The sequence below is a fragment of the Zosterops lateralis genome, assembly GCF_965231275.1.
Source record: "Zosterops lateralis genome assembly, chromosome: W".
Classification (NCBI taxonomy): Eukaryota; Metazoa; Chordata; class Aves; order Passeriformes; family Zosteropidae; genus Zosterops; species Zosterops lateralis.
The window spans coordinates 14,551,904-14,570,820 of NC_139801.1; the positions used below are offsets into that span (position 1 = coordinate 14,551,904).

The 18,917-nt window shown below is 45.2% G+C and overlaps 1 long non-coding RNA gene across 2 annotated transcripts; it reads left to right on the top strand.

Moving 5' to 3' along the window:
* Nucleotides 1–766: 766 nt before the first annotated feature.
* LOC310922230 lies at nucleotides 767–13,688 on the top strand. Of its 2 annotated transcripts, none has more exons than XR_014592352.1 (3): nucleotides 767–1,061; nucleotides 10,225–10,402; nucleotides 12,198–13,688. It is a non-coding gene; the product is annotated as an uncharacterized lncRNA (long non-coding RNA). The 2 variants fall into 2 exon arrangements; XR_014592353.1 differs by having other exon boundaries at nucleotides 772–1,061; nucleotides 10,304–10,402.
* Nucleotides 13,689–18,917: the final 5,229 nt, after the last annotated feature.

Sequence of the window (18,917 nt, forward strand, 5' to 3'; positions counted from 1 at the left end):
AGTGTCTTTTGCTTTTTGTCAAATTTTCCAATCGTAAGGCTGCCACCTTGCAGTTGTTCTCAATTACAACAGGGCAGGAAACGGCACCGGCTGCATCCCAGTTCCCATCCATGATTGCCGCTCTCACTGCTGCAGCCTTACGTTCTGCAATTGGATTACTTGAAAAAGCTGGCATTGGAACATCAGAAATTGGTGGCATTCCTGCTGAAGGAATGGATTGACGACTTGTAAATGTTTGTTGTTCTTGTCTGTTGGACATTTGAAGAAGTTTGGAAATTATTTGCTGCAATTCTGATGAATGCTGTTTGTTTTGTGAGGCAGTGACATGCTGTGGCTGTTCTTGTGATTGTCATCTGTCACGGGCTGCAAAAGCTGATACTTGATTGTTGTCCACGGCTTATGAGTCTGAATCAGAATCAGGGGGCAGTGGATGCTGCGCTGGTTCAAGGCTGCGTGGCTGTGCTGGTATATCATTCACTGCAGCCGCTCTTGCCACCGTTGCCATGCGAGCCGTGGTTGCCAGGCGATGCGATGCTGGCTCTTCCCCCCTGGGGGACGGGAACTGCGCTGTGTTGCCAGGCGCCGCCGCGCACCAAGAAATGACGTTGATTTCCGGGTCGCTATGCACCCGCGCGCGCTGACAGTAAATGGGCTCTGCCTGCACTGCCACATCATTTCGGTCTCCGCCTCTCATTCTGCCCTGAGCTCCGCCTCGGCTCTACGTCACTTGGCTCTGCCCATCCCTGCCCTCGGCTCCGCCTGAGTCTCTGCCTGTCTCCACGCCCACCAAGCGAGGCGACCGCGACACTTCTGGTTCGCTCTCAGTCTGTGTCGGAGGCGGAGGAGACAAGTCCTCTGCCTGGGTCACTTGATTAAGGATGTCCTGGGGAGTACGGCTGACGAACGCGCTCAAACCACGAATCGCCTGATTACAAAGACTGAGAATTTTCACAGGTTTGGGCTTTCGCAATGGGGGGGGCTCTGGTTTTCCCTGCGCTGACCCCTCGAAAGCCTGGATGGCTGCCGCAGCCGCTTTTTTCTCTGCCGAGACAAATTGCAAGGTACGGAACACCTTTTCCCACACTGCACCAAGCTCTTGGGCAATCTTCCCTTCCTTCCCTCCGGGTATTACTGTGCTCCAGAGTAAATCACTGATTTCTCTCCATTCGGTAGTACTAAACATCAGGGAAGGTTTTTGCAACTGTCCTTTTTTTCTCGCCCATAGGGCCAACTGCTCTAGCTCACTTTCCTTAATTTTTTCACCTCTCTTGGAGAGTATATTCAGAAGCAGCCGCACCGCTGCGCCTAAATCAATACCATTTTTCTTTGTCTTTCTTTCTCTCTCCGATGCGGCTTACCTTTGTCCATGGGGTGACGCTGACGCTTTGCTCACGAGTCAAACAACACCCAGTCCTCCGCTCTGTGTCGCTCAGTCTGTCCTGTCTCACACTGATCCCGAGGCAGATCCAAGCACGGAGTCTTCCAAGGGAGTTCACATGAGTTCAGGCTAGGACTCCCGAGTCCACACACGTTCAGGCTAGGACTCTGGACGATTCACACGCGTTTAGGCTAGAATCGTCCGGAGGATTCACATGCGTTTAGGCTAGAATCCTCTGAGAACCCTGTATGTATTTAAACCGGGGTTCCCGCACCACGTCTAGACGTTTTCAAAATTGAGCAAAATTCTGTCGCGACAAAAAAACCCCCAACCATTTAAGTGAAAGGTTATCCCTGGGATCCAGGCACCAGATCTTGCCAGGGCTACCAAGATAAAAGAGAGGACTGGACAGAGACACGCAGATTCGATCAGCGTGATTAAAACTGCGCAACTCCTTTATTTCAACTGAAATGGCGTCTTTTATATATTTCTATATAGTTTACACTCTGGATAGCTCAGTCATTGGCACACAGCGAGGGAAAGAATGCAAACATACATTATTTAACTTACAGTTAAGGTGGCTTATCATGTGCTTGTTAACTACTCTACTCAGTGACCTTCAAACTCCAGTACTTTTCCCAAACACCTGAATAGCTATTTCTAACTGCGCCACAAACCTAAAGGAATTTTAACTGCGTCATGGCTTCAAGGCCTCACCAAGGCCTCAGGTCAGGCCTCAGTCAGGCCTCAGGTCAGGGTAGTTCAAAGTCCTGATATAAATTATGACCTCCTGCCCTGAGGAAATCTGTAACATAGATTCAGAAGTGTTAATGAATAAATTGACCACCGTGGGGAGTGGTTTAGTTAAATTACAGCAACCTATACAATCTTCTTTACTAGCCCTAGGTAACAGTCATTGGAAGTTGTCAAAAATATTACCAGAAAGGGAAAACACAGAACAGGATCATGAGGTAATAATCAATGTGCTAGGCACAGCCAGTGAAAACATCGCACTGGCTCTTTGATGTACTCAAGCACAACTATGGATGTAATCAGTGACTGCCCCAGTCATAAGGGAAGGTGGAGAAGGAACATTCCCTGCTGAAATCTGCAAAATTGTTTGGGATAATGCATCTGATATGGAAAGGGAACTTCAGTCTGGTGGGTTTGAGTCAATTTCACCTATAACCCTATGACTAGTATGGTGACAGCCTTTGTTTTACCTATACACAACGCATCAGTAAGCTTAATTCACCCAATAGTCCCCTTGATTTATTAAAAAAACTATGGACATTGATCTAATACCAATATCCAACTATGACGGACAAAGACTCTCTAACAGTTTAAGGTTAGAAAGTGTATGTTTATTACGACGCCGGGCAGCGTGCGGGATAGCTCCCAGAAACACACGCGCAATTTACAGATCATCACAGGGCCTTTTATCTACAGAAGTATTGAATACACAAACTACAAATGCATATTCATAGCTCTGATACCTCCCATTCCCTGCTTCGTATGGTAATTAGCCCAAAAAGCCACCAAGCATGCGTAGTTTGTTCTTTGAAATGGGTCGGTGGTCTTTTTAATGGGGTGGGGTCTTAAAATGATGAAGTAAGATTGTCTTCCTCAGCTCTGACTTTTTAACCTTTAGTGTTTGTGACAGCTAAATTCTGTTTTTCTCAGGACTGTTTGATTTATGATTGTATTGTATTCATGGGGTCTATTGATTATTCAGGATGCAGAAGCCCTAGTTTGACAGCTCCTCTGATTGATTGGTTCCTTCCAAGGATTATCAGTTCTTTCAGTCTGGCTTCTGTTAGCAAAAGGGAAGTCCTAGCTACATTATTTCAGCACTATTTATTTTGACTACAGTCTTTAATTCTTCTAAATCTATGCCTCATTTTCCCCACTTCTCCTTTTAAAGTGAGTAAATTCTTTTACTCGAAAGTGTCTTTTTCATCAATCCAATCTGTACAGCTAGTGTCTCTTAAGATCAAGCCATACGCTTTTGATAATGAGGTTAAGGCTGCTATTTGTCGTAGCATCTTTCAATTCCAAACAAGCATCGCAACAGATAAAACTAGACTTATACTAACTAGAATAAGCAACACAACTATAGGGTGGAGTAAGGCATTTAGTATACCAGTTGCTGTTGGAGACCACTCAAAAAGCACATCCCACCAGTGATGAGACAAATGTTCCTTAAGCCTCTTAAATACTCCTTTGATGGTTTCTGTGTCATAGTGAATTGTAATTAATGTCCTTCTTCCCTCTTCTTTAATTTCCTTTAAGATTTCTTTCAATCTGGGATGTTCCTATGGGTACAGGCAGTATCTTACAGGTGCCCGATAGTAAAAATCACATCCCTTAATTCTGACAAAATTGCAAACACACAAATTGAATTGGGTAATGCAGCATGCTGTCTTTGGACAGACACAACCTTGCCCTGTATACACCAGTGAAGTTTCTTCTTGCAGTACAGGGCTCTAGATTAACAGTTTGCTATTTTCTTTCAATTTCTTGTGCTCACATTCGGTGTTCAGAAGAGTACAATACAGTTCCCTCATGATTTAATCTTTAGGGGACTATTGGCATGTATAGTTAAAACAAAGGCTGTCACTGTACTAGACACAGGGTTATAGGTGAAATACTCTCAACCTTGTTCTTAGCACCCCAGTGAGAGATCTCTAGATGGCACCTGGGGATTACAGCCTTTCTATTACAGGTATTTGAGTCATACTCTTTTATTGCACACCCCTCTATTTTGAGTCTAAATGGAGGACATTTCCTTCCCATAACCTTTAGCATCTTATTTAAAGCCTTACGAGAGTAAGCATCATAAGCTTTTCTTTGGCACCTGTTTATCTCAGTCACATTGTACCTACGCAGTATTGCATTGACCCTTGTTATGGTTAAGCTTATTACAGCAATAATTACAACTTTCCACATAGTGTCTATAATAACTATTAGTCCATCTATTTGTGGTTCCGAGTGAGTTTCACGGTGGTCTTTTAGTTCATCGTCGCCTGGTGTGATCTTCCAGATTCCTTTTGGAGCTTTCTTCACTCGGGAGTGATGGATCCAGGCCTTCTGTTCTTTGATCTTGATTGTAGTGAAAGTAGTAAGAAGCATCTGGAATGCTCCTTCTCACTGTGGTTCCAAGAACTTTTCTGCAAAAGACTTAATTTCTAGGTTGTCTAATTTTTTGTTTTGAGCTCCAGCGACATATTTCTTAAATTGTCTATTTAGGGCCACCATATACTTGTGGTCCTTTATCTGGGGATATGGTGGCTGGAACTCTACCCCCAGTACTTTTGCAACTGTGCTTTGGTTACTTCTCAGGCTTTAGCCATTCTAGTAGGCAAGGCTTCTGGCCATCCTGAAAAGGTATCAGTTAACACCAATAGGTAACGGTATCCTCCCTTCCCGGGCAGCTCTGTAAAATCAATTTGTTATTGTTGCCCAGGTCCACAGCCTTTCCCAATTTGTCTCATTTTAAGCTTTGGTGTATTTTTGGAATTAATTTGGAGGCAAAGACTACACTGACGGGTTACCTGTATCACTGTACCTTGTAACTTTCTGGCCACAATTCTTTCTTTTAAATAATTATACAAGATGTCTATTCCCCAGTGTGTTTTCCCATGTTCTCTTTGCACTAATGGCTACAACAAATAGGATGGTACTACAAGCTTCTCTTTCTCTGTCATGGCCCACCCTTCCTGATTATAATTTGCTTTTTCTGCTTTAATAAGTTTCTTACCCTTTATATTATATACTGGCTTACCTTTAATTGAAAATTTTTTCCATCTGGGATAAGTGCTACCTCAATTGTCTCATCGGGTACCTCACCTTTAGCTGCGTCTTTTGCCTCTCTGTCCGCCAGCATATTCTTCTAATTAGAGCTCACTTTTTGATGCGATCCGTGCCATCCTCTCAAGTAGCTACACAGCATCTAGCAGCTTTAGGATTTTTTTTCCAAATGACTCTGTGTGCAAGGACTACCTCAAAGGCATACCTTGAGTAAATGTCCAGCCTTCTGTGCAGAGGTGTTGGTGGGCAATGGTCCAGACTCTATTACCTCTCTGCTGATGGTAACTGCATACCCAGCATGCCTCTTTCCACTGACAACGTAGCTGCTTTTGTCAGTAAACCAGGTCTCAGCATTCTCAATCGGAGTGTCCTTCAGATCCGGGTGACTGGAGTAGGTGGTTTCGATGGTCTCCAGGCGGTCGTGGATCACTGGTTCTCCTATACTCCCGCTGAGGAAGGAAGCTGGGTTCACAATGTTAGTTACCACAATCTTAACATCGTCTTGTTAGGAATCTCTGTGGGGAGATCTAATGTCCTCCTTTTCTTCAAGGACTGCAGACATTGTATAGGACACTAGCATAGGCATCTTCTGGCCTAGAGTGAATTCTGAGGCACTCTGGCCATCCTTTAGGAGCCGTGTACTCACGTCTGGAAGTCCTAGGGCTGGAGCTGACATGACGGCCTTCTTTAGCTGGTCAAAGGCCTGAATAGCTTTTTTAACCCAGGTAAATGACTATTTGCCTCATCAGCTGGGCTTTCTTCTGGGATCTGCAAGCCCAAAAAGTTTAGGAGGCTTACCGTCCGGTCCACTCATGTTCTCTGGATCTGGGTAGTTATTAGGAGGTCTTCTGCATACTGGAGCAATTGTTTGCAAGCTGCTCCCCAAATATCTTCCACTTTGAGGTTCTCCTGTGCAAGGACCACTTCAAAGGACTCAAATGAAAAGATTTTCTGGCTGGCTTTATGGAGAGGGAGGCAAAAGAAAGCATCTGCACATCTAAAACAGTAAATGAGTTAAGATATAAGGGTTAGCAACTACTGAATACAAGCCTTCAGTTATCTTGTCAACAGCTAAGTTATGACTTGTCAGGCTTCTTTACTGGCACGATAGGAGTGTTGAAATTAAACTGACACTCCTTCAGTATCTTTAAAAAGTTTTCTTTGCCCTGCCAGCATGTCAGGAGCCTACACTCCAGGAAACACCTAATCTATTTTCTTTTTTATTATTATTTTTTTTCTTTTTTTTTTTTTTTTTTTTTTTTTTTACATTAAACTTAACAGTTTTACATTCTTTACCTCCAAAATAATTTTTCTATTTTTAAATATTACTTTTGCCTCCAGCTGCTTTAGCAGATTTCTGCCCAAAAGTGCAGATGGAGCATTAGGCATATAAAAATCGATGGATTCTCTATTGTTTCCTCAATTTAAACTTCAATGGTTTGTAAATGTAAGCCTTTTTTAGGTTGGCCAGCCGCTTCTTTTATTATTACATAGTTACTGGTTACAGGTGTTAGGGTTTTATTGCCCCGGTGTCTTATCAAGAATTTTATTTCTTTTTTTTTTCTGTTATGGCATCAAGCAACAATTGGGATCTGGTAAATGCTGCTTGATTACAAACTTCATTTTCTTAGCAACCCTTTTCCCAAATCTCTAAATCACTCTCCATCAGAGGTACTTAAAAGAAAAACCCCATACAATTGCCTAGACACTTAATCCAAATTACTGGTTATTAATTTTTAGGGTTTCTGAAATTCCGTTTCTGGGCAGGGGAACTTTTTGAACCAGCTTTTCAATTCTTGTTCCTTCTATTCTTAAAACAAAAAGTTAGCAATATGTATTCTTTAAAACAAGGCTCGAAGCACCAGCTGTTGAAGAAAGAATTTGTGTTTACATAAAAAAGGAAAATTTTTTTTTATTTAAAAGAAAAACCCACGCGATTACCCAGACACATAATTCAAATTACTGGTTATTAATTTTTAGGGTTTCTGAAATTCCATCTCTGGGCAGGGGAACTCTTTGAACCAGCTTTCCAATTCTTGTGCTTAAAACAAAAAGTTAACAATTGAAGAAAATTTGCAATCAACTTCTTATACACTGTCCCCCTTCACCAAAACCTGTTTATGGGATAGCAATTTTTTTAGGCTCACAAAACAATGGGTTCAAAAACACTCCACAAATTTTTGCACTGAGGAAAAAGCGGGGGGGTTTCTCGGTCAGGCAGTTTTGGCTCTTTTTACAATTAAAACTGTATTCTACAAACAAACAATAGTTAAAACAAACACATCAGGCTTTTCAGAATTTCAAAGATACAGCCGGAGGCGACAAATCCCGGCTCCCTGCCGGTTACCGGGACAACCCAGATTCCTGCCTGATCACTGTGATATGTCACAAAAAACCACCCAAAACTTTTTTTTTTTTTTTCTTATAAACAACAAACAGCCTATTCACCCACAGATGTTTTTCTATTGAACAGCACACTGATTAAAATCACACTATCAGTTATGCGGTCAGAAATTACAGCGCTCTCCGTGACACCCTCCAGTCACGGCCCAAGCACATCCCCCCTGAATTCTTCTGCTTTTCAGCAGAGATATCCTTCCGCAGATCGGCGGGGGTTTTAAAATCTCTTAAAAACAAAAACACTTACAACACAAACTTAAAAACAAAAACACTTACAACACAAACTTTCACAATTCACACACATACGGTCACTCAATCACAAAGAAAACCCAAACAGACACGAATACACACACATCCAGCGTTCGCGACCGCAACTCAAAACGGGACCCTGTTCACCTTAAAAATTCAGGCTAGCCTCTCAGATTATGAATCACCAAAGTGCACCTTTAAACTACAAGCCAAATTGGAACCAATACAATAGCTCTGTGCTGCTGCTGCTTTCCTCCTTGAATGCAGCCTACAGGTGACCAGCTTTACCTGGACAAACCAAAGATGGAGCCACTACGCTCCCAATACCAGCATCTCTATGCTGCTGCTGCTTTCCTCCCCTGGAATGCAGCCAACAAGTGACCAGCTCTACCTGGAACACAACAACACAACAACAATACTCCTCGGAGATTCCAAAACCCAGGCCTCTGCTTTGCATAAGACGTCTCTTATGACTTATAAGCCGCCTCTATTCAAAGGTACCTTCATTCAATAAATTTTTCTTTAAACATACCTTTTGTCCGAAGTTCCAGGAGGTTCAGGTCTTTCCCCGGGTGGACGGTAAGGTCTGAGGAGCCCTCACCCTGAAAACTCCGGGCAGGCGCCTTGAGGGGTCCTAGACCCCACCGGCCCCACGGCCAGAAAGAGCAGTTCTCCTGCCTGGCTCGCCAAAATGATTTATTAAAAAAACTATGGACATTGATCTAATACCAATATCCAACTATGACGGACAAAGACTCTCTAACAGTTTAAGGTTAGAAAGTGTATGTTTATTACGACGCCGGGCAGCGTGCGGGATAGCTCCCAGAAACACACGCGCAATTTACAGATCATCACAGGGCCTTTTATCTACAGAAGTATTGAATACACAAACTACAAATGCATATTCATAGCTCTGATACCTCCCATTCCCTGCTTCGTATGGTAATTAGCCCAAAAAGCCACCAAGCATGCGTAGTTTGTTCTTTGAAATGGGTCGGTGGTCTTTTTAATGGGGTGGGGTCTTAAAATGATGAAGTAAGATTGTCTTCCTCAGCTCTGACTTTTTAACCTTTAGTGTTTGTGACAGCTAAATTCTGTTTTTCTCAGGACTGTTTGATTTATGATTGTATTGTATTCATGGGGTCTATTGATTATTCAGGATGCAGAAGCCCTAGTTTGACAGCTCCTCTGATTGATTGGTTCCTTCCAAGGATTATCAGTTCTTTCAGTCTGGCTTCTGTTAGCAAAAGGGAAGTCCTAGCTACATTATTTCAGCACTATTTATTTTGACTACAGTCTTTAATTCTTCTAAATCTATGCCTCACCCTTAGGATTAAATGACGAGGAGACTGTATTGTACCCTTCTGCACACAGAACGTGGGCACGAGAAATTGAGGGGAAGTGGCAAACCATTAACCTAGAGCCCTGATCCATGAGGAAACAACTAGGGTACATATGTGAAGGGAAAATAGAAGGGGATATGGACATGCTTTGATATGGACCAAAGCATTTGCCACTATGAAATGCATTCAGGCAATCAGATAACTTTGCTTGTGTATATAGGACAAGGTTGCGTCTGTCTCAGGACTGCATGCCCCACCATAATGACAATCTAATCATGAATGAGAGTCATCTTAATCTGTGTGTCTATAATTTTGTTAAAATTGAAGGATGTGACTTTTCCTACTGGACACCTATAATATCACATCAATATATAAAGGCCAACCTAGATACTGTGCAAGAAATAGTGCCCATAGGAATGAATTTGACCTTAGTTGCTCAATTATTGAAGAATCATGAATTGAAAAAAAATCTGAAGGAAATTCTGAAAGAAATTCTAAAAGAAATTAGAGATGCAGGGAAAAAGACTTTGATCACAATACACCATGACACAGAGACCATTAAAGGGGTCTTTAAGCGATTTGAAGAACACGTGTCTCATCATTGGTGGGATGTGCTTTTTGGATGGTCACCCACAGCAACCGGTATACTTAATGCTTTATTGTAATTCTCTAGGGGAATGGTTTCTCCCTTCTGACTCCCTGGAATTCCTTACCACATAGAGTGACCCTTCCTTTCTTCCCTGACCTCATTGGCTGTGGTCCAGCCATCTTTTCCCTGAGCGGGGGGGGGGGGGGGGGGGCGGCTGGGCGGCTATATAATGCCCCGCCCTTCCTTGTTCTCTCTCTTTCCCCCCTGGAATTTTGAACAATAAACGCCTGGGACAAAGGTCCCGGGGAAAGGCCCTCTTCTGATATCTTTATCTCATCCTTGGTATAATTGTCTCCAAATCCTCCTAATAACTGAGCTAGCTAAAGCCCCCGGAGGAGGGCGGAGAGCATCTATACAGTTGGCACTCATCGCTGGTTTTTTTGAAATATTAAAAGCCCACGCTATGGCTGGAGCCCTTTTCTAAGGGTCTCAAAAGCCTTTGAGATGATTCAACTACCCCCACACCTCTCTCAGCTGTGAGTGCTTGGGGGAAGGGGCTGAGAACTCGTGCCACGCCATGTGAGCGGCCCCAGGACGAGAACTCCTGACACTGCCCCACGGTCCACGGGACAGGTAAGACTCCACCGTGTCGCGGTTGACAAGGGTAGAGCTCCTAGCTGGATGGAGTCCTTGCCACTAGATCAGGGAAGGCGGCTGTCTGAGGGCGCTAGGACCTGGAAGACGCCTCTTTGCATAAATCGCGTTTTGTTTTCTTTTTTTCCTTTGGGTTTTTGCTGGCTGGAGCGCTGCGCGGTGCGCAGGGTCGCCCTGACCGGCACTGACTGCGTTTCCTAAGTTTTGCCAGCACAGAGCGGGTCCCAGAAACAAGAATAAGGCAGCTGAGACACCCCCCCCCCCCCCCCCCCCATGCCCACGGAGCTGGCGGGAAGCGGCGCTGATGCTGTCTCCCGGCACCGTGGGTTCCCCCCCGCCCGGCTCCGTTCTCTCGGCAGAGAGCCGGGATTGGGACATTTGTGCTGTGTTTTTCTTGTGTCAGGAGGTCGATATTTCGGACAAATAGCCTTTAAAACATCAAGAAATATGGGCATGTGGCTATCTGTCCCTCAGAAGAGAACACTATCACACCTTAGAAATATTTAAGGCGATGTTAAAATACCTAAAAAGCTACTAATAACATTTGTCCGCTGGCTAATCACTGAAATTCCAGATTCTGATTTGCAGGATTTAAATTCTGTTTAATTTTGGGATAATATTGGACAATTACTAACTCTAAAAGTTGAAAATGGTGATAAAAAGGTTTCTTTACTTATTCCAGTATTCCTACAAACTAGGAAAAAAAGTTGCTGGATGCAGAGAACAGCAGTAAGCCACAGATAAACCATCCAAATAACCCTTCTTTTTTTCCAAACTCCTCTGTGGCTGACCTGGAGGGGCTTAAGCCCCTCTCCCAGAATCAGGACCCTGGTATAGACCATATTGGCACAGAACTGCTGACTCACCCACAGAAACACGTGGGGGGGAACCATGGCCAAATCCACGTGCTTGCTCCCCCTCCCCAGAATCCCTTCTCCTCCCTATTTCCTGCCCTTACCCCATATCCCCCACCCAACCCATGCATTCCTTTGCCTGCCCCGCCCCATCCTTCCTCCCACTGCCTACCTCTCCCTCCGAGTTACTACGGTAACAGGGGCGGGCCCTCCGCAGCCCACAGCCCCGGCGGGGGGTGGATTTCCCCCGCGGCGGGGGGACAGGAACGGCTTCCCGTGAGATCTCGGACGGAGCGGGGAGGCTGCCCCTTGCCAGACCCCAGGGGGTGGGAGAGCAGATACTTCCTCCTTCCCTGGGCACTGAAAGAGCTGCAGAAATTCTAACAACTCAGACCAATGTGGATGAGAGCATCCCCTCTGTAACTCTCGTTGTTTATCTTGGAAGGAGAAATACCAAGAGAATTTATCAGCCATTATCCTACCAAGATAAAAAGGAAATTTGCAAAATACAGAGAGAATTTGGAAGATCGAGTGAGATTTTTAAAGGCTTTATGAGGGCAACCTTAAATTCTAATGAATTGGTACCAACTGACATAAATGATTTATTCAGATGCCTGTTAACCCCCTCAGAATATGATCTATGGGACAGTAGGTGGAAAAGAGCTTTAGATACACTATTACATGAGATCCACCAAGCACCTGGTGAAACCAAAGACAACGATGGCTATGATATAACTCATTACCATCATTGTGGTGAGAGTGCCTTTTACAGCCCAGAACAACAAACTCGATTATTACGCAAGTCAGTTTTAGATAAGATCTGTAATGCTGCAGAGAAAACGTTTTACCAGTTACCAACAATTGAAGTTAAAGGCAGCTATGTCAATGTAACTCAGTCTCCTTCTGAGCCTTTCTTACAGTTTTTCAATCGGCTACGGACACAGGTGGAAAGACATGTGCAAGACCCACTGGTGCAGGCTGAATTGATAAAAGAGATGGCTCAGAGGAATGCCAATGAAACGTGTTGTAGAATTATCCTCAGTCTTCCGCTGGAGCCAGCCCCCAGCCTTGCATATATAATAGAAGCATGCACGAGAAAAGCAGAATTTTTTAATGCACCTGAAAGGAATGCAGGACTGGCACAGCCACAGACTGCAGCAGCTGGAGTGCCAGGACCAAGGAAGCAACCAATGTCATCAGAACGGCTGCAGTGCATCATCTGCCTTCGCTGCAAAAAGCCAGGACACTTTGCCAGGGCCTGTCCACAGAACCAGAAGCAGAAGAAATTCAACAAACAAAAAAACTGAGTTCACAGCACGTGATAAAAATAAAATTTAATAGTAAAAAGCCACCTCAGTGGCACATGGCACCTTTCCTCCCAGACCACCTTAAAAACAGGGAGCCCGTTCCCGTAGAGAAACTCTCGGGCGCCGCGCCCCCCCATCCCAGGTCGGAGACGGGGCGGGGGAGCCGCGGCGGAGCCGCCGGCTCTGCCACCGACAGGGAGAGAGGAGAGAGCCGGCCGTCCCGTCCCCACCCCGGTTCGCCGCGGAAAAGCCCCTCTCCAGCCCCGTCCGCGGCCGGGAGCCGGCGGGGGGGAAAACCCAGGGTCTGCGGAGCCGCCCGCAGCTGCCATGCTCCCCGGCCGTCCAGCCCACGGAGCCGCCCGCAGTCAGGCGCCGCCGGTCCAGCGCAGAGAAACCCCGGCCGCCCCCGCCCGCAGCCGCGGAGCAGCCTCTCCCCAAGCCCCAGCCGTTCCCCGTGCCGGAGCGGAGAAAAGAGCCCCAGCCGCCCGTCCGCCCGCAGCCGCCACGCGGTCAGCCGCCTCGGCCAGATGACGCATCCCCGGGCCGCCGCAGCTGCACCGTTTCAAAAGAAAGAAACCCACGCCTGCCACGTGCCACGTTCCACCTCCCACCGCACAAGCCCCGGCCCAAACCCCCACAACGTTGCCGCCGCTGTGAAGCAGCGTGAGACCGAAACGCCATTGCTGCGGCAAAGACTACCACGCGGCCGTAAAGAGCTTCAAGCGCCCGCCCCGGTGATCCCGCATGCAAATTAAGAACTCCGAGAGCGTCTCGGGATGAAATCTAACATAAAAAAACCCTTATCAAATAAAAACCAAGTAAAATTAAAACAGATAAGAACTAATGCTCAGCCGTGTGGACCCTAGAGAATCAGAAGAGCTAATTTCTCCGGTTTTGCTTACTAGCCGTAAGTTAAAAAGACCAAACCAGAGATGAGACCACAGGAGAAAACAAAGAACTGTCAGGACTCTGGGATTGCTTCCGAGCGAGGGCCAGTCCTCCAGCTCTGTTGAATTGCCTGCAGCAGAGCTGATAAAGCCCTCCTCCTCCACGGCGACTACAGGCAGCCAAAAACCCCTCGGGCAAATATTAATAAGAGCTGATTAATAAAGGCGTTTATGGAGATTAATATTTTCTCCGCCCATTTTTATTCATAACAGCACGCACCCGCAGTTCATATCCTTACGCGCAAAGATACAAATATAGCAGGACCTACACATACTAAAGCCTCTCTCTTAAAATAAAAAGGGGGAGGAAGGGACACGCGGTGTGAGGGTGCAAAAACCAAAAAATGCCAAATGCTCAACTATCAAGCTTTGGCAGCCACGAAGCCGATTTAGACTCGTGACTACCAAAGGTTTTCATTTGAGGTCTACTTATTGGACTGTTGTTACAGTGGACCTGTCAAATACCTCACAGGACCTGACGGTTCACGACATGGGACTGGACAGTGAGTATTTTGTTATTGGGGACACAGCACACACACCCCTACAGATTTAAGGGAAAGATAACAGGCCTGATGCTGTTGGCACGTTGCATGTGAGGCATTGATTTAGAAGAATTAAAGACTGTAGTCAAAATAGATAGTGCTGAGATAATGTAGCTAGGACTTCCCTTTTGCTAACAGAAGCCAGACTGAAGGAACTGATAAGGAACTAATAAATCAGGGAAGCTGTCAAACTAGGCTTTTGCATCCTGAGTAATCAATAGACCCCATGAATACAATACAATCATAAATCAAACAGTCCTGGAAAAAACAGGATTTAGCTGTCACGAACACTAAAGGTTAAAAAGTCAAGGGAGGAAGACCCATCTTACTTCATCATTTTGGGACCCCACCCTATAAAAAAGACCACTGACCCATTTCAAAGAACAAACTACGCATGCTTGATGGATTTTTGGGCTAATTACCATACGAAGCGGGGAATGGGAGGTACCAGAGCTATGAATATGCATTTGTAGTTTGTGTATTCAATACTCCTGTACATAAAAGACCCTGTGATGATCTGTAAATGGCGCGTGTGTTTTTGGGAGCTATCCCGCACGCTGCCCGGCGTCGTAATAAACATACACTTTCTAACTTTAAACTGTTAGAGAGTCTTTGTCCGTCATAGTTGGATATTGGTATTAGATCAATATCCATAGTTTTTTAATAAATCATTTTGGCGAGCCAGCCAGGAGAACTGCTCTTTCTGGCCGTGGGGCTGGTGGGGTCTAGGACCCCCTCGAGGCGCCTGCCCGAAGTTTTCAGGGTGAGGGCTCCTAAGACCTTATCGTCCACCCGGGGAAAGACCAGAACCTCCTGGAACTACGGACAAAAGGTATGTTTAAAGAAAAACGTATTGAATGCAGGTACCTTTGAATAGAGGCGGCTTATAAGTCATAAGAGACATCTTATGCAAAGCAGAGGCCTGACTGGGTTTTGGAATCTCCGAGGAGTGTTGTATGGTTGTTGTGTTCCAGGTAAAGCTGGTCACTTGTTGGCTGCATCCCGGGGAGGGGAGCAGCAGTGACACAGAGCTGCTGGTATTGGGAGCGTAGTGGCTCCAATTTTGGTTTGTCCAGGTAACGCTGGTCACTGTTGGCTGCATCCCGGGGAGGGGAGCAGCAGCGGCACAGAGCTGCTGTATTGGTTGTAGGAGCATAGTGGCTCCAATTTTGGTTTGTAGTTTAAAGGTGCACTTTAGTAATTCATAATCTGAGAGGCTAGCCTGAATTTTTGAGGTGAACAGGGTCCCGTTTTGAGTTGCGGTCGCGAGCGCTGGATGTGTGTGGGTATTTGTGTCTGTTTGGGTTTTCTTTGTAATTGCGTGCTTACAAAGAGAATAATTTGTGTACCGTATGTGTGTGAATTGTGAAAGTTTGTGTTGTAAGTGTTTTTGTTTTTAAAGTGTGTTACTAACCCTTGTAAGTGTTATAAATTTAAAGTTGTAAGAGATTTTAAAACCCCCGTGCCGATCCACAGAAAATACCTCTGTTTGAAAAGCAGAGGAATTCGGGGAGATGTGCTTGGGCCGTGACTGGAGGGTGTCACGGAGGGTGCTGTGAGTTCTGACTGCATAACTGATAGTGTGATTTTAATCAGTGTGTTGTTCAATAGAAAAACATCTGTGGGTGAATAAACTGTTTATTGTTTATTAGAAAAACAAGCAAGTGTAAAAGAGTTTTGGGTGTTCTTTTGTGCTTTTTGCAAGCCTATTCCTGACATATCACAGGGATCGGGCAGGAATCTGAGTTGCCTTGGTGACCGGCAGGGAGCCGGGATTTGTAGCCTCAGGCTGTGTCTTTGAAATTCTGAAAAAGCCTGATGTGTTTGTTTTAACTGTTGTTTGTTTGTGGAATGCAGTTTTAATTGTAAAAAGAGCCAGAACTGCCTGATCGGGAAAACCCCCCCTTTTTTTTCCTCAGTGCAGAAACTAAGTGAGTTTGAAGTCGTCAGAACCCATTGTTTTGTGAGCTTAAAAAATTGCTATCACACAAACAGGTTTTGGTGAAGGGGGAAAGGACCTAGTCCGGTAGTTTTGTGCAAGAAAAGCAGAGAACCCAGACTAGTTCTCGGCTACACCTTACTACAGTGTATAAGAAGTTGATTGCAATTTTTCTTCAATTGTTAACTTTTTGTTTTAAGATTAACAAGATGTTCTTTCCCTTTTTCTGGTTAAACTATATGCCTAGGAATAGGAAGCACAAGAATTGAAAAGCTGGTTCAAAGAGTTCCCCTTCCCAGGGATGAAATTTCAGAAACCCTAAAAATTAATAACCAGTAATTTGAATTAAGTGTCTGGGTAATTGTGTAGGGTTTTTCTTTTAAATAAAAATAATTTTTCTTTTTTATGTAAACATAAATTCTTTCTTCAACAGCTGGTGCTTCAGGCCTTGTTTTAAAGAATATATATTGCTAACTTTTTGTTTTAAGAGTAACAAGCTGGGTTTTTTTTTTCCTTTTTTCTGGTTAAACTATATGCCCAGGAATAGGAAGCACAAGAAGTGAAAAGCTGGTTCAGGAGAGCTCCCTCTGCCCAGGGACAGAATTTCAGAAACTTTAAAAAAAAAAAAAAAAAAACAACAAAAAACAAAAAACAAAACAAAACAAAACAAAACAAAAAAAAAAAAAAAAAAAAACAAACCTCTAAGCATGGGGGCAAATGAGAGTAAAGAGGTCCCTAAAGGGAGCCCTTTGGGGTGCATTTTAACACACTGGAAAGAGCTGGCAGGCTATGATGGTGCAGAAACCAAGAGAGAGCTGGTTAAGTTATGTACACAGTGGTGGCCACTCTATAAACTTGATGAGGGAGTGAAGTGGCCAGCGAATGGTACACTGGACTATGAGACACTATTACAGTTAATGCTTTTCCTGCGGCAGGAACAAAAGTGGTCAGAGGTGACTTATGCAGATATGTTTTTCAGCCTCCGAAATCACCCTGAGTGGCAAAGGGATTGTGGAATGAGACCACCATCTGATCCTTTAGTATTGGCCCTTGAAAAGGACAATAAAGCTACTAAAGGGAAACCAAAACGTTGTTGCAGCACCTGCTCGATAAATCAGAGGTGCACACATCCCAACAAGATATACCAAGTAGAGGCTTTGGAACAAGAGACAGCAGACATACTTAAACCACCCCCAAAAAGACAGGAAAGGAGGAGGGTGGTGGAAAATGCAGATTCAGGACCACCATTGACTCCAACCTCCCTCACTTCATCTTCCACAGCAACTAAACTATATCCACCACTACCTAGTAGTGACAGTGAGTGGGATGAACCTGAACCTCCCCTGTCAGCTCCCAAACTTCCCCCACAAGGGCCTATAGCATCAAGAACCCGAAAACAAACCACAGAGGTCATACAAGCACCTCTAAGACAAGCAATGACCTCTGATGGAGAGACAAAACTGATTAAGGTCCCCTTTTCCTCAATTGATTTAGAGATTTGGGAAAAGAGTGCCAAGGGCTATCGAAGTGATCCAATAGGGGTTGCTAAGAAAATGAAGTTTATAATCAAGCAGCATTTACCCGATTGGGCAGATCTCCAATTGCTGCTTGATGCCTTAAGAGAAACTGAAAAGCAATTAGTTTTGAAAGTAGCTAAGGATCTAGCCGAGGATGATTGTAGAACAACACAGGAAGATGCCAAAGATGTATTTCCCCTGCAGGACCCAGGCTGGGATCCTAATGAGGATGAGGAGCTGGGACAGTTAAGGAGATACCAGGAATTGATAGTAAAAGTGTTGGAGTCCAGGGCATCCCTCTGGGCGCCCTGGGAAGTCACAGACCTCGGTAGAGAGGCCTGGGACCCAAAAAAGAGGGTCTGGGGTCTGTGCAGGGGGGTTTGCCTGGCACAGAGCCCAGGAAGACACAGTCTTTGATTTTGGTCCATGAGAAAAACATCCAACAGAGAGAAGAATTGCAAGTCACAAAGGTGTTACTGAGAGTAGTGTAGTTATCACTGTGCAGAAGATTTTGTAGTTATGGATTTTTAGAATGTAGATGCAAAGGGACAAGATGGTGATTTTAGGGCAGTGCCCTGGGTTCTTCTTCTTCTCCCTTGGCATCCATCTTCTGCAGTGACGTGGGCACAAAATAGTTTCAGTGGATTGGATCAAAGTAGAAATGACCGTGTTAGTATAGGTGATAGGCATTGGCACAGAATTGTAAACAATGGGTACGTAGTTATCTGTATAAGAGGTAGCGACCTCCCATCACAGGGGGGAGTCGCCTTGTGTCCGAGCTGCTGAGAACACCATGGCCGGACACAGGAGGGGAGTCGCCTTGTGTCCGAGCTGCAGTGGACATCATGGCAGGACACAGGGGAAGGGGAGTCACCTCGTGTCCAGGCTGCTGTGAACACCATGGCCGGACACAGAGAATTGTAAGATAAGAACTAATAAACAACGCGAGAAACCAGAAAACCAAGACCTTGAGACTCCTCATCATTCTCGTGCCGAACACCGAGCACCGAGCTCAGCACAGAACACAGAGACACAGAGTCAGACAGCAGACCCTAAATCCTTCAGAGGTCCAGAGGGAAAATCCCTCCCTTCGTGCCCACACGAACCACCAGCCAGCCTTGGAATCTCGGGTGAGGAAACAACCGACTAAACCCCGAGAATTGGCGTCCCTGGGTGGGCACACGAGTGGGCACATGGATGGGCACGAACGGGCACGAATGGACACCGGTGTGGGCAGAATCGGTGCTTTCCAGTGGACACAGCAAGACCTCTGAAGGAAAGAAGACAAGCTGAGAAGACGGGAAGAAATCTCTAACCAGAGACGGCAGCTGATTGCAAATTCACCTCGGACCGACGAGTTCCAAGGGCCCAGGACTCGTCTCCTGAAA